Source organism: Ctenocephalides felis, unplaced genomic scaffold (genome assembly GCF_003426905.1).
Source record: "Ctenocephalides felis isolate EL2017-DRISC unplaced genomic scaffold, ASM342690v1 CF-g0.4_SCAFFOLD_01886, whole genome shotgun sequence".
NCBI lineage: Eukaryota > Metazoa > Arthropoda > Insecta > Siphonaptera > Pulicidae > Ctenocephalides > Ctenocephalides felis.
This window is the reverse complement of record NW_020538040.1, coordinates 40,944,853-40,962,891: the sequence shown is the minus strand read 5'-3', so window position 1 is coordinate 40,962,891 and position 18,039 is coordinate 40,944,853. Positions and strand designations below refer to the sequence as shown.

Genomic DNA, 18,039 nt, shown 5'->3' with positions numbered 1-18,039 from the left:
CAGCACGTCTCCTTATCAATACGGATCGAATGTTTTTTGAATTATTCAAATCGGTTGATCCGTGTTCCCGAAATCGTCGACGAAAATTTGTATCCGCACATACATACACACACATACATACATACACACACACACACACATACATCCATTTTTTCTAAGGTATGCCAAAATGTTCAGAAACCTCTGAAACGTAAAGAAATATAAAAATTTTCATTTTCGATTTTTTTGCGATTACTATAACTTACCCTACGGGAAGTTAATAACATACATCAAACAACTAACTATCTGACTATGTTCAGTAAAACTCCTAACTAATAAAATTCATCATTGTAGAAATGTGGTTTTTTCCTATTTTTACAAAATTTGTTTTTTTTTCACCCCATAGGCTAGTAAAATATGCGGGGTAAAATAAAACGACCAGGCGGCAAACAAGTCCTATTTTTAATTTTAAAAGGATTCAAACGAAATAACAGCTACATTATTCAACCAATGCAAAGTATAAATTTCATATGTATATTTTTTACAGAGATAACACTGCATATAACCTCGATCTGGTACTTTGTCAAAAATATTTATCAGCAGAATTGGAATAAATATTTATTTAATTTATCTCTTGTAAAATTACTTTTTAAGTTCAATTTACCTTTCCATTTGCTATTTTTTATTTTTTACACTTTCGCCATATTAAATCCAAATCAGATAGCCTTCATACCACACCCAGGTGTAAGTTTTTATGGAAGTTATATAAAAAACTTAAAATACTTATACTTAAAATCAATGATACATATCATAAAGCATTTAAATGAAGTGTACTTAAAAATATATATCAATAAACTTGTCATTTTAATATTGTAATGGTATGTTTTCAGATTAATAAACAACTATCCAAAAATCAAAATCGAAAAACCATACAATTATTATCAGTTTATCTTTGATAAATTTATTACTGATCAATTATAATATCGTTTATCAATTTATTACCTTCACGTTAAATAATTCTGTGAAACAATTTTCAATTGACTGCATTCCGAAAAGATTATTTCCAAAATTTAACTATGTTATAAGATTAAAAAAATATAAAACTGCAAGTATTATCTATCAGTTATTACACTTAATGCAGCATAAAATATTCATATGGTTTTAATTGATTTAGTTCATTTCCGGGAAATAAAGGCTAAAGCTTTAGAGAATATATATGAATATCAAAAAATCTCAAAACACCATCTCAAAATCAACAGTTTATCTCGAAAATTAATAAAATATCATAACGTTTACTTGTCGTTAAACAAGTTTTATAAAACAAGTTTCAACAAACTTCAGAAAAGATTTCATTCAAAATTTCGAACTGCAAGTATTATCTATGAGTTATTTTATAATTAAAGTATCATAAAATATTCATCTAGTTTTAATTGAGTTATTGTATTTCTGCGAAATAAAGACTAAAACTTTATGAAATAAATGAATTTTAAATGAAATCATAAAAATTCATAGAACTTCTATATATAAATAAATGTAATAAAAATTATTATTAAACAACATACGTCCTTGCATTTTAAAGTTTAATCAAATATGAACTAAAAATGACTTTATTGTAGCATAAGCACAAATATGTAAATCTCACTAACGAATTTAATGCATGACTTTTAAGTACAACATAATACAATAAGAATAAGTAGACTTTATTATAATCATTACAGTAATAAATTAATTTAATGCATGATTTTTGACAATTTAATAAAAGCCAAACCTGCGAAGAAAATTCTAATTAAACACAGATAATTCCGCTGTTTTCATTTACGCCGGTATGATTTTGTAATCGGGAGCAAAATTTTCAGTCGCAGGCGATATATCACACGACGAGCAGCCGAAAATAAAGGTAGATTAAACTTCTGACGCACGTTGGGTTGGACGATATAAATTCATTTAAAGTATACAGACGCGACATCCAGCCTCTCACGCCACTCTATAACAATCTGAGTCCACCAGGTCATAGTAAGATGGCTAGCGGAAAAAGAGTTAGGGGCCTAGAGCTCCGAGGGTAAAAAGGTCCATGACCGATGTCTCAAAGACAAGTAAAGTTACAAGTTTTTCAACAACAATATTTGAAAGTAGAGGAAAAAATATGAATAAGCAGTCATCCCCTTGATTCTTACAACGTTGCTATCAGGAGGTAATCGGCAATGTTTGAGAATCCACAACAAAAGTATTTTATATCGTTGTTCGTATTTTTTGGTTGTGAGCATCGTTCTTTAGTTCACGAGACCTTAATATTTTTTAAGTATACGTTACTAAATTGTTTTATAAGATATATTGTTAATTTTAAGTTAAATTCAACCGTTTTTTATATGACTTACACCTGGGTTCAGTGGGGACCAACTGGACTTTCACCCTGGCAAAGGTATAAACAATAAAAATAGTAAATACAGTTAACAAAAGCAATCTTACAAGAAATAAGTTAAACAAATAGTTATTCCACCTAAGCTGAAGATTATTTCGGGCAAAATACCAGATCTAGATTATATACAGTGATATCTCCATAAAAAATGTACTATAAAATATTCATTTTGCATTGGTTAAATAATGTAACTATAATTTCGTAAAATCCTTTTAAAATTAAAAATAAGACATTAAACCTGTTAACCCTTGGCCGTTCCATTTTACCCCGCAAATAAATTAGCTGGGAGTTTTACTGAATATAGTCAGATAATTGTTTATTTGTATGTTTTATTTGTTATGTTATAATTGGTTTGGTTTTCACAATTCAAGTTCAAAGTCGCAGTGCAAAATCTCCAGGCAGTACAAAAAAATAAGTGTTAGATTTTGGTTATCACTCCAGATTATTATTATACAGAGGTGCTGTTAGCCCTCCGTCTATGAACTTTCTATAAATTCACGGGAGGCTATGATAAATACAGTCGTGAACGAGAGCATTATGTGAGTGAAAACAAGGATTAGTTGCTTGTACTCATACTTCGATATTTGATTTAACAAAAAAATCATACCATAATGGGCTAATAGTCATTTATATCAATCTATATACTTTTTGGTAATTAATTTTTTGATTAAACTAAAAATATCATATATTTACTCACAATCAGTGAATACTGTGCAGAATTATTTCTTGGTCAGTTTTTTGTGTAAAACACATAGCAACACTATTAGAGAAATTTTAATTACATAAAATATATCAAACATATTTAGGCCAACCACTGGGTTGCATAAAACATAGAAAAAGTCATAACATAACAAAACCTTTATTAGGCATGCAACAGTAAACATTTATAGTTCGACCTATTTTCAATTATAACTTTCAATGAATGCAGGAATTCATTTTTATTGAGTATTTAATTAAAAATACTTTCATTGAAGCAAGTTGCACGAATTTACCAAAATGTGTAAATAATCGACTCAATCAATAAGAAATCAATACATATATTAATTTATAAGAGATTTATAAGTATTAGAGAGGTTTGGTACGATTTTTGATCAGCAATAATTTTGTTAATTTACCAGATAGCTGGATTAAATGGTAGTTTAAACATTTATCTACCAAGAAATACTGAAATACTGTCCTTAAACACGATGAATTAGTCATAATATCAATAGTCGACACCCCCAGGGAGGGTTGACACAGGCATAATAATAGGTTAAAAAACAATTGGTGTAAACACCAAAATAACTTTTATTGTCAAAAACGATTCTACTTTCAGAAATATGTAACACAACACAACAATTTTTTAATCAAAGCTCATGAATGTAATATAACAATATATAGCAAAACATAATTTTGTAAACAAAGTTAATGAGAAATCTTTGTAAAACCTTTTTTACTTATATTGAATATTCCTTTCCTTTCCTTTTCTCTATCGCATTTTGTCTTGTTAATTAAGTTAATTTTTTATATGTTTAAAATTCACCTGAGGAAGACAAAAAATACATATGACAACCGTACCCACAAAATCTAAAGCATCGATATGATCAAGCTAAATTATCAACACAAAGTCTAATGGCTGGTAATTACTGATGTTCAAGTTATAGCAAAATAACAAGAAAAGTATTCGATTTGAATATCAGTAACAATTATTATTAAAAGAAATCGAACGGAAACTGATCATGTTATCGTAGGGCGCCGTCTGAAAGCAACAATGGGAACTTGTTCAAACAAACATACTACATCCTTCTCTTCTTGAAAGTTCTCTTTCTCAAAACTACTGTATCCTGGCATTTTGGTTGGAGTGCGAACTATATTAAAATTAATTTTGAGATCTAAAAGTTTCAGACAATTTTTTTTATCAATTTGGAAGCATTTGAGCCCCTGGGAGCAAAAAAAAATTCAAAAATATCCATATTAAGGACCACCCTAATATATATAAAAATATTATGCGTATGTGTGGGTTTGAGGTAGAGAAAGCAGGTGAGTATGCATATAATTCATAATGTGCTCTCCGTCGCGTATCATTAGTATGTCCGTTTTAAATGATCGAAGAGCGGTGGGAAATATCCGAAGATCGGAAGCAACGCTTACAAGGCAATACATTCTACTGGGCGCAGTAATATACAAAAACTATGGAAAATCTTACTCATTAAATTTCCACGAATTCAGTTGTAGATTATCTCAGCTCACGGATCTACCTTCGGGCGAAGTACCCTGTATTAAAATATACATACAAACCCACGCACTCAATATAATATACATGTAAACATACATATATATATATATATATATATATATATATATATATATTATATCACCTCTTTCTCACCTGTCTACAACGGTTGGCACATTCAAACAATAAGTAAATAGCATTTGCACGGTTAACCTTGGCCCACGAATGCTAAATGAAATTCCTTAACATGTGTAGGATACGGTTAATAGCATTCAAGGGACTGTTATTGCTGAATCTTGTTTTCTAATGAATTAATTTTTTCTAATTAAAGCTAAACATATACGTATAAATTTATTTTAAGTGCTTGGATATTAATATCTTGTGGAAATTTCGCTCGCAAGACAAGAAATTATGAATAGAGCCTCTTGTACAAATAATTTAACGAACAATTTAACGTGTATTTGGTAACTTTTAATTGTGGTGGTAAATTGATTATGCAATACCGAGTAGCAAAAGGAGATAAGAGATAATAATAGAATTGAAAACGGTCATATAGTATTTAAAGCGTTTGAAATAAATTAATAAAAATATTAATTATTTAATTTCTTTTGTTAATTTTTCGGTATCATTATTATTATGCATTCTTTATGTTTAAATGTTGACAAAAAATTGCATTCAATAAAAATAACTAGTGATATATGGCATCGTATCTTGATGCAAATTGCTGGAACTTTCCGTGCCAAAATTAAATTTTGATAATATGAATTATTTTCGATATTAATTTTTTTTTAAATAAAAAAAAAACAAAAAAAATCTTTTACCAAAACTATCGTTCCGTCAACACAAGCAACAGTTTTTTGAATCATTCAAATCGGATGCTTATTTCTCTTAAAAACTGCTATTCTTTACACATTTAGCTCCGTGTTTCCGAAATGGCTGGACCAATCTTTGCCAAAAGCTAATCACCAGTTCTCCACATCATTACGAATTGAATCTTTTTTGTATCATTGAAATCGGATACTTCGTTTTCTCAAAAACTTGTTTTCTATTTTCTGAACTCTTTGCTCTGTAACTCCAAAACGGCTCGACCAACTTTTGCCAAAAAAATAATCAGCACATCTCCCTATCGATAAGAATCAAATATTCTTTGAACCGGTTTAACAGTGCGCCTGAAAACGTGGTCGAAAAATTGTATCCATACATATATACACACATACATCCATGTTTTCTAAGGTATGCCAAAATGTTCAGAAACCTTCAAAACTAGATTTTTGGACGATTACAATAACTTACCCTACGGAAAGTTAAAAAACAAAAAAATGTAAGCATGACTTATAGCCGTTGTATTGAAACATCGTAACAGGCAAAATATAAACCATTGTACAAAATATAATAATATGAAAATATCAATCATTTATAGTTCAATTAAATCAAAAAAATATTAAAAGCTAGATTATATTAATTTAGAGCATATTATGAAATTATTCCATAGATAATAAAACGATGTAAACTTTGAACTTTTACAAAACTAACGCAAATCAATAAATTACAACTGAATTATTCTTTATGAAAACTCTATAAATATCAATAATCAAATATCTTATAAGCGGGCGACCTATTCAAATCAAGGCTCAATAATTACCAAAATAAATTAGTCAAATAATTAGATTAACTATGTTTTTATTTCAATTTTATCTGCGGTAATTTTATATATTAATATTTTTGTACATGATTAATTTCCTTCAAGTAATTTTGCCATATATTGTGCAAAATTGCCTTACTGTTCTAATTTGATTATCCGGTTTTTTGATGCGCTATTTTAATCTGTCGAACATCTATAAAATAAGATTTTTTTTTATTTTCATATATAATAGCAATCAGAATCTTATTATTCTATAAGCTATTGAGATGTATTTGAACTCAAAACTGAGTTCGCAAATGTTGCTTGTTTAGGAAATTCTACAATGAGAGTCCTTAGAATAAGAATTTGTGGACAATAGTTAACTTGCGTACGATTATTATCAAATTATGAAAGAAGCGTTGAAACAAAATTATTTATTCTAGTTTATAGTATTGTAAAAGGCATTTCAAAATCTATTATTTATCGAATATCCAAGTGTCCATAAAGTTTGTGTAAAATTTTCCAAGTACTCTAGAAACTTCTCTTCCTAACTAATGCCTGATGAAATATAATTTAATAATACCTGTAAACTAAAAAAAAAAAACTTTGCTAAACTCCAGTACCGAACTGTAATAAACTTTCGGTACATGTAAAACTTTGATATGCGAGGTCTAATCTAGCAAACCAATAAAACAGATTTCGTCGGCATACTACTAATACCCCCTTGGAGCAACTGGATTTCGCTATATGTTACCTCTACCATAAATGGGAACCGTTTATGTACAATAGCGTGTTAGACCCTTTCTGGGTATAGTTCGTTTAGTTGCTTCCTTTAGGACGAAACAAAGCCAGGGACGCGTAGCATTTTATCCAATTATAAGCCTACCGAGCTTTCCTTGACACAGACTATGCTACAAGAATATTCAATATTGCTCCGACGCTCTCTAAAAACTATGGATTTTCTTACGCGCAACAATATATTATTTGGGTAAGCGAATCGATTATATTTATTAGACGTGAGTTATAAAACTGTAACATATCACGCATTGTATGTGTAATTTTACAGGAACTTTAGTTTGAAAACTGAAAAAAAAAAAAAATTCAAACTTCGTGCGCAAGTTAAAAAAAGTATTTTACATGAGCCCATTATATATAATAACTTTCACTCATTTGTCAAATATTAAATAAAAATAAAGTTAGGTAAGTTGGATATTAGGGTAGTCCTTAATATGGACATTTTTGAATTTCCTTCCTCCCAAGGGCTCAAATGATTCCAAATTGATGAAAAACAATTCTTTGAAAGGTTTAGCTCTTATTATTAACATTTAGATAGTGCGCAATTCAATCAAACTTCGTATGAAAATTGCATGGAAAAAAAATTGAAATTTTTTTGGTATAACTTAGCGACAAATAAATTGAAATTAAAAATTTGTGTCATTTTTTATTGAAAATTCGACGCTCTGAAAATTTTTTGTAAATGTTTTCGTGCTCTTTCCGTACAAAACTTTGATTGAATTGCGCTCTATCTAAAAGACAATATTAAGAGCCAAAACTTTCAGAAAATTGTTTTTTATCAATTTGGAACGATTTGAACCTTTGGGAGCAAGGAAATTGGAACATGTCCATATTAAGGATCACCCTATTGGATATACATATAATTCATGTCAGGACATCCATGACACCACATGCACTCAGACACATAAAATAAAACCCCGTTAAGACGATTCTCAGTGCTCGGAACAAAAATGCATATAGAGTAGGGTGAAAAACAAAGGTCCAAATTGACTTTTCGCAAATTTACTGTAAAAACCGAACTAATTAAATCAAAATAAATAACACATCAAACAAACAACTATCTAACTGGGTTCAGTGAAATTACCAGCTAATACATCATTGTACTACTAATACATCACCTGATCCTTTTTACCCCATAGGCGGGGTGAAAAGAGTTAGCCATGGAGCATAACGATGCACTAGTTAATTTTTAGATTTTGAGAGGTTTTACGGAATAATAGCCACACTATTTAATCAATGCAATACATTTTTATTATTAAGTAAATCAACAAAATTAAAAATCATAATCTAAATATGTGTTTCCAAACATAAACAAAAAATTATCATTTATATTACTTAAAAAATCAAGGTATTTCTATTTAATTCATTTACAATAAATACCAAAATGCATTTATTATATATTGATATCAGAATATTTAAGAAAGAAAAGATTTGCGAACTCTATATACAAAAGTCTTTATTAAGATTTCAGCTATTTTATTGCTTTGACATAAATCCGTGTTTATTTTGCTGCTTTTATAGTTTCTTCGATTCAGCGATTCATATCGAGAATTGCTGTAAACATAAACAAAGCTATTTACGCGTCAAATACAGTAATAAAATGCGGCCTTCTTAGGCAATAAGAACTGTAATATTTATGATAAAGAGGTTGATCCAAATTTGGATATAGATCTTTATATACACTAAAAATAGATCTTTGCTTGCATGTTCAGCAAACTAACTTTATTCAAGGAATATTATTAGAATTGTACAAATTTCATTATCTTTGTATCTTTGTCAAGTACTATTTATAAATGTTATGGGTCTGGTTAAGGTACTTATAGAATAGTATAGTGGGATATGTAAAGATTAATGGCAACGTACTATTATGTAAAAAAGAAACAAGAACAAAGAAAAACTGTGAACAAATCTCTGTATGATTATATTTCTATAATAGGACGAATATTTATTGACGTAGCGATGCCGAATGAAGGCTATTTTTACTACTAAACATATTGCTATCTATATTTCCAACTAAAAACCGATGTCACTACTGCTTGACATTAGACTGCTCGAACCCGGAACCTCTGACCTACAGATCAACGTAAAACAAGGCCTAGATATTAATATAGTCGTTAGTTTTGCAAAGTAACAGATCAACAGTGGTCATTTTGTTATAAAAAATAATTCTGTGGCAGTGAAGTTGAATCGTTTAATCACAAAAGTTTTATACTATCTACCATGCTCGATGTAACACATCTCATGTGTTTTTAAATTATTTTATGTTCTGATTCCATGTATTATATTTCAATTTATATTCAATATGTACTCATGTGACGTTATCTTGAAGATCATCCCTACAACTAGCGTAACACCTTCAAGTTCGCACGGTTAACAAAAATTTTCCTCTTCTTTGCCGGAACTTTTTTCTCGGAGTTGTTTGAAACGAATGTATATGATACATAAAGTACATGGCGAATAACTTGGCTGCTGTTCATGATATAAATGTAATTAATCATGATTTATCATGGTTATAAAAATCATAAAGATATATTGTACTTTAATTATAATATATGTTTTATTATAACGACTAGCCTTTCTAATGCACGCATTAAGGTTTATGAGCATAGCAACAGGTAATTGTTTCACAATCGTGACAATATGAACTCTACAAATAAAGTTGTATAACAAATTATTTGAAACTCCACAAAAAGATTTATAAATAAATTTTATTATGTTTTATTATGAATCTTGTCGTTTTTGCGTTAATGAAATTATTTTATGCTCAAAAGTTGCCAGTAAGCAATGTTTTCTTTTGGTTGCAATGATCGATCTAAATAGAATTGACATCAATATTGTTTCATTATTTATACTTCATACAACACATAGGTTAAGAACTCTATAAAATATGTTTTATATTACAAAAAGACTATATACAAGTCGATAGTAATTCCAATATCAAACTTAGATGAGCTGAAATCTAATACCATCTCTAGGGTTAAATAGTTTAATTTATTAAATTATCTATAAAAGGACCATGCACCAAAGAACAATAAGAGAAGTCGATAAATATTTATCCAAAAATTGCTAGTATGTATTCATTGATACAATATGAAGAATAGATCCTAATTTATATTCTACAGATGACACAGCAATATTGAAAATGCAAATTGAGTTTTTTAAGATGCTTATTTTTGTGATTTCATAGATATTAGTACTTTTACAAATTGAAAATGAAAAACCGTAATATTTTCAATTATTTTTGACAGATTGTTTTAGCATATAAATTGAATCTTGATATTCGCATTTACATTAGTCATAACAAGATGATCTTTCTTATATCTGTTCGCTGTTTTCATTTCTATACACTGCAAGACATTTTTCTTGAAACCAAACCTGTACTGTAAACATAATGGGTAATTGAAATATTTAAAAAAAATAAAATTGTACATTATATGCCAAGACCAAAATATTAAAATTAATATTTTTATTAACCGATGGGCAATTCTGCCGCAAAATAAATCATGTTATGGCAAGGTTATGTTATGCAGCATTTGTTATATAAAATCGTACTAAAAACTGTAAAAATGCTTTGTAATTGCTGTTCAGTCAGACAATTTAGATATAAAGCCTAACCTAGAAAACGCATAAGCGCCCAAAAACTTGGCATTTTGACAGTTTTTAGTACCAATTTATTTGAAAACACCAGGTTTATTTTATTGCAGAATTGGCCCGTAAGTCTCAACATTAGTTTAAATAAGTGATTTCTCATTCTTGATAATATAAATAAAACCTATTATATCTTTGTGTGCTATATTATATATCTTTATTTTGCTGCGGAGCCGCACTATTATATATTTATTGTAGATACGCCGTTGGGTGTTGCTACTACTTTCTAAATAATATCGTCAAATATACTATGATATTGTCAATATATAGCATATTGTTAACAGTCTCTGCTCATTGTTTGTAAAAAAACAGATTGTAAAATAAAATTAAATAAATAAAAAAAATATTATAATTAACACTCTAATGTTTTTGCCTTGTATTAAAATATATTGGTTTTGGTTCGACAAGTATGCTTAATAACGACTAAACTGAAAAACACTAATCAATTTTGAATTTTGTGTCAAGTAACTATATATAAAGTAGCACATGTAGTATGTATGAAATATGATGTGTTAATAATTACCAATATACCATAACCTATTAACAGTGGCTTATATGTATAGATGATAATATTAGATAATATTTGTGCATGTGCCGCTAACTCATTCATCTGTTGCCGCCAAAGCCCGAAAAGCATTCAGTATGCACCGTGGCATCATTAATGCTCACGGTGCATCAGGCAGGGTATCAGAACCTGCACGTGGCGGGCGAATAAAAAGATTGATGGGCAACCTCAAACTCATATGCATGATAAATTTGAAATTTTCAAGCATAAAATAAACGTCTTGTAAAAACTAGTTTAGAGCAAAAGAAAGACACGCTGGCTAAAAGTAGTGGACAAAATTGATCATACCAAATACTAATTTTGATATGTACGAGTATGAATGTGGCGTATATGTACAAAAAAAGGTGTTCAAGACAATTGCTACTAAAAGTCTAGAATTTACGCGTATAATTGTACATATAGCTGTTCCTATTTTAGCATCGCTATAGAATATACTTTATATACCTACACTACTATAGCTTCTTCATAGTAACGTTAATTACATATTTTATATCCCATCAAGTCATTTCGAATTCTTACTTCTTAATGTAAGATTCACTTTTAATATCATCATCCAACTGGCTAAGAGTAGTCAAGCATGATTTCATTTTCTGCTTTAGATTATCCAACGTTCTTATATTTTTCCACCTATATAACTTGTCACTGTATTTGTATGATTAATTTGTTCTAAGCACCATGAAAATCAAAACTATTCCAATGGTTATATTATGACGAATATGTTTTTTTAATTTTATTTGAATAATTTCTGTGATCTGTTGTAATAAATTACTTACTAACGTCTTTACTTTTTACGTTATTTGTAGATGGTAACCCAGAGAGTTGTCCCATCTTTATTTGAATTTCTTTTATTATTACAATTTATGTAATAGTGATGAATTTTCTATTGGTGGAGCATTGCCGGATAGGGACAATTTCATTTTTGAATTCTATAATATATTATTGTTTATTATGCATATTCTGTACTTACTTAGTTACATTCAGAATTCTTCATTCTATATTTTTCTCCTAAAACTTATATTCTCCATTGCAAAGCTTAATTTTCTTTTTTTTTAACTTCCCGTAGGGCAAGTTATAGTAATCGCAAAAAAATCGAAAATGAAAATTTTTATTTATCTTTACGTTTCAAAGGTTTCTGAATATTTTGGCATACCTTAGAATAAATAGATGTATGTGTGTGTGTGTATGTGTGCGACGACGATTTCGAGAACACCGATCAACCGATTTGAATAATTCAAAAAACATTCGATTCGTATTGATAAGGAGACGTGCTGATTAGTTTTTGACGAAGGCAGGTCTAGCCGTTCCGAATATACGGGGCAAAAAGTGCCAAAAATGGTAACTCAGGTTGTAAGAGAACGAAGCGTCCGATTTTAATAATTCAAAAAACAAACTTGCATTTTACCTGTAAATTTGTATTTTCTCAAAAATCTAATTTTTTCGAAGTAAAATTTTTTCAAAAATGTTAAACGTTTTTAAAAAAAATAATAATTTTTGGTACGGGAAGTTCCAGCAAATTGCCTTAAGGCACGATGCCATGCGCCCCACTAGTCTAATCTTATTCTAATTCAAATTAAATGGCAATTCTCATGTCAGCACAAGGAATCGAACTATTTATATTTATATGATATTAATTCTATGATATAATTTTTTTTATTAAAATATTAAATCTCGAGTATTCCTGGTGTGTGAGTCGGATATGCTATTGATTCAGCTATTCCTGCCATGTCGTATTCGTTACATATGTATGCAAATTGTTTTTTAAGATTCATAAATAGTCAAAATTAGTAAAACCGTGGTATACAAAACCATAGGATGGCATAAAATTCATTGAGTTCAGAGTACCACATTTCAGAATTGTATGTATATTGAGTACATATAACCGACAATAACGATTTAATATACTATTATTTCGGATCATTACAATTACATTAGCTACACATAATTCTGCATATTTAAGATATAAAATATAAAAGTACATAATATATACAGAAGAAAAAAACATTTATATAATCTGGCTAAGTTATCTTATACATCAGCAATCCGTAGCTGTAATGCTCCATCTGTGGAAGTCGCCGCCTGAACGAACTAATTGCTTTACTTTGGAGCGGCGCTTGTTTGCGGTCATTAAGCTGTAGCTACATTCTGCGTGATGTAATATAACTACGGCTGCTGGCGCACGTCTGGTGCCGTCTGCTGCTTTGTTTTGTAGTCAAATGCAAAGACAGACGTCCGACTGAAAAGTTAAAACCGCCAGGGATAAAAACTGCAACGTAATGTCCCGTTATTTGTTTAACGTCAGAATTTATTTGTTCACGGGCTCAGCCATCTTAAGTATTTCTCGCTGTGTCAGTTTTGGTTAAGCGAATACTCCACATAATATTGTAAAATAGTTTAGAAAATGTGCTGGCATGCAAAATTCAACTATTTCACCTTTAAAGTGAATATAATTGACATACTTATTACCTTCAAATATAAATTGTATTATCTCAACACATCTTCTAATATATAATATGTTAGCTTGATAAATTTATTTATTTATTTCTCTGATGATCAAAAATAAATCAAGCTCATCGTTGGTAAAATAATTTGCGATCAATACAAATTTTAACACAGTTCGGCAGCATCTCATCGGAAATCAAATGATTTTACGATATGACATTTTATAATAAATAATATTGAGGAGTGAGACGCGGGACTTAATTTCCGCGGGTAAAAATGTCCACTTCGATTATTTCAAAAACAAGTAAAATCAGGAATTTTTACTGAGACTATTTAAAAGTAGAAGGCGAAAAATGTATTATCTGCAATCAACTTTATTTTTACGACGTAGCCTTGTATTAATTTTCATAACAGGAGTATTATTTTTCGTTGGTAGTTTTTATAATTTTTTATTTAGTTTGATACCTGAACATAATTTTTAAGTATATGTTATTTATTTAACTTTCCGTAGAGTAGTAATAGTAATGGGCCGAAAATCGAAAATGAAGATTTTTGCATTTCTCGACGTTTTGAAGGTTTCTGAACATTTTGGCATACCTCAGAAAAAATGGATGTGTGTGTGTGTGTTTTGTATGTCCGAATTTTTTCGTCCACGTTTTCGAGCGCACAGAGCAACCGATTTGAATGGTTCAAAAAACATTCGATTGATAGGGAGATGAGCTGATTAGTTTTCGGCAAAGGCAGGTCCAGCCATTTCGAAAATGCAGAGCTAAATGCGCAAAAATTGTAGTTTCTGAAAGAACTAGGCGCCCGATTTAAATGATTCAAAGAACTTTCTGCTTGTTTCAACAAAATAATTGTTTTTGGAAAAAAAATTGTTTCAATTTTTTTTACAATTTTTTTATATGTAGAATATAATTCAGATTTTAATTTTAATTCTGACTCAAGTTCTTATATACTTCAAACAAATAATTTCAACTTTGTAATGCAGTTTATATAATTTTTATAAATAGTAGACAATGTTACAGTATTTATTTATAATAATTTTATTTATAATAATCTATTTGAAAACATTTAATATTCCTCGAACATTTCGTTACGGTACGGTACGGGAAGTTCCAGCAATTTGCCTTAAAGCACGATGCCATACACACCACTAGTTATTTTATAAGATGAACTGTTACTTGTAGTTCAGAAAAAACCTCACACGGATGGGGTAAAAAAGACCAACTAAACCTCAACACTGGCAAAGATATAAACAATAAGGAAATAATAAATATAAAAGTAATATAAGTAAAAATAGCAATTTTACAAAAGATAAATTAAATAAATAATTATTCCACTCTGTTGATTGATAGTTCTGACGAAAGGCCAAAACGAAGTTATATACATATAGTATGATCTTTGTGGAATATTTGCCCATGAAATTAGTATTTCACAATGGTTGAATAATATAGCTATTATGTTGCATTATTCCCTCAAAAATAAAACTGATACTATGAAATAGTATGTTCCCTGGCCGCCTCTTTAAAGGGACAGCCAAATTTTAGAAAAATAATAAAAAAACATATTTTATAATTAGGAATTAACTGGCATGTCACTAAGCATAGTTCGATAGTTGGTTATTTGACGTTATGTGTTGTGATATTATTCATTTGGTTTAGACAGTATAATTGCTGATACTCAAATTGGACCTTTGAGCCCCGGTCTACCTTATATCAAGAATTGATAAGGCACAAATAATATACTTGTGGGAGTCTAAATACATAGTGTTTGTATATAATGTAATTTATACATACATGCATCAATTTAATGGAAAATTCTACGTAAAATATGGTGTGTTTGACATGTGAAATTAGCATCTTGTTATTTAAGTCGCGGTTAATTATCGAGCTGGTGGTGGCTCTTAATAAATGTGCCAGTGTTTTCCTACATATATATATATATATATATATATATATATATAATTATTAAAGAATATGTTGTATCACAATTATTGATTTTAATGCCTATACACCTACTATGTGCTTACGAGTTGTATTATCGCAGGCCATGGTTTTCGTTAAATATTTCTGTTGTTAAGTTAATTAATGTTTGGCGTACCCTTTTTATATCCATATTCATCAACAGGAGTTGCTATATAAATTACGTTTACATCATCTGCGCTAAATCAAAGCTGAGAGCGCGTTTGATGTAATTTGTAAGGATTAAAGCGGCGCGCAAGATTGGATATTGAGAAGCAGCCGTGTGGATGATAGGTGGAACAAATCGGCCGGCTAACTCTCTATGACGGAGCGAGCTTGGCACTGCGCCGACTACATTGAATCTAGATATCTAGATTCTGTAGTTAACATATTCATTAATGCCAATTATGGGAAACGGACAATCACTAGGAGTCGATCAGGTTATTGAAAACTGAAACTAAATGTAATTGTCGAACGAAAAGTAATGAATTTTATAACTTTGCTCCAGGATTATAATACTTTTGGGATCCTCAGTTAAGGTAATCAAAAATTTTTGGTACATATAATTTTTATATTTTTCATTGATCAATTTCCTGAAGATTTCCTGAATCATTTGACACCAAAATTATGAAAAGTATTTGTGTGTGTGTTTATGATTGCCAAAATTTTATCTATATTTCAACGACAACCACTGCACCGATTGCAAAAATTTAAAAGCCATTTGATAAAACTTGATAAGTTTTTACGCTAATTATTTGCGCTAGACGATGGGTCGAGCCAATGAGTTAAAAGTGCAAGATTTGCCATATACGCTTTCGCAAAAAATCTTGAAGCGATTTTAAGAATTTCAAAATCGTTGGAAGGACATCACTCTATAATCGTGTTGATTGGTAAATTTCAAAGAAACAGTCTTACCTATCGTTACCAAAAGATAAGGCATTGAATTTCGATTAAAAGCTCATAATAAGCTTGAATTTATTTGCTCTATCCGCTGGAATATTTTCAAAAGTATCCCTAGGTATTGGCAACAAAACTAGTTAGCATCGATAAAACTACATGCGTCAAATTATCGATAAATTCTTGCATAATCACTAATTCACTGGATCATCCCATTGTATAAAAATTCTTTATGTGCACACAAAGAGCAATTTTTGCAGAAATATGTAGAAATGATAAAATGATAGATATTTGAGAACCTACTAGGTACCATACAGACATATGATAAACTCTAAACTTTTCCACTGGATTGAGTAGGTGTGCCGCAGTATAATTCAGCGGTTTCCAACCTGTGGGACGCGCCCCCTCGGGGAGACGTCAGGCTGTTCTAAGGGGAACGCGAACATAGGTTTCCAGTATACTATTATCGAAAATTATCCAACATTATGGAAACGATATTAGAAAATAAAGAAAAAATAATTAGTTTTTATGCAAATTTGTGCATAATATTGCATATTAATTTCTAGTCTGATAATATCAGTTGAGTATTTACAAAATTAAACGGTTGAAAGAATTAAAGGGAGGCGCAACAATTTATTTTATTAAAGCAGGAGGGCGCGATGCAAAAAAAGATGGAAACCACTGGCGTAATTCAAATGAATATTCGGCTTCGTAATTTAAAAATTAATGAATTAATAAAAAGCCGAGTAATGCAATTCAATTTAAAAGAAATCAGTTTCACATTATGCTGTCACTTGCACTGACTATCGGTATGCGCCAGGAACAATTATATATGGCTTTGTAGTGGGTAAACCTATATAATTTGTGTTAGCTGCTACTTTAACTGATATACTATAATCTTTTACATTCACAAACGATTAGTTATTTTTTGTACTAAAAAAAATCTAGAAATATTTTTATGGCCAAATAGTGGCCGGGCCAGCTAATATATATATATATATATATATAAATATTTATAATATATATTCGTGTGTGCATAAATATTTATTTATTTTCATATGAATATATTCGAGATTTATGTAGAACAGAATAAAATAACATTTGTCAGAAAACACAATGAAATTTCACAAAAAAATAAAATATTCAAATAAACCTGAATTCATGCATATACGAAAAAATGTTTTTCGACAATAAAAGGCTTCAAAACTCAATATGACTTTTATTAAATTGACGAATAGTTTATATGATATATATATTTCCATTTCCATTTCCATCATCAGTACCTGTATGAACTGAATATTACATATGCTCACAATGCTTTCCATCCGAGCTTCGTATAGTCCATACATGATAAGGTAGGCATGAATATATGCTATATGCCTAGATTCGAATATCACAGACGTATTCGGCACACGTTTGCACAATACGGAGTTACGGAATTTCGATGAGATCTCTTTAGCCTATACTTGTATTACTTCTCAGAGTTCGGTGTTTGAATTTGCA

At 29.8% G+C, this 18,039-nt stretch overlaps 1 protein-coding gene across 1 annotated transcript in view; it reads right to left on the bottom strand.

Moving 5' to 3' along the window:
* The window catches only part of LOC113374961, a 728,862-nt gene that overhangs the window by 110,055 nt on the left and 600,768 nt on the right, over window positions 1-18,039 (bottom strand). The window lies entirely within an intron of this gene.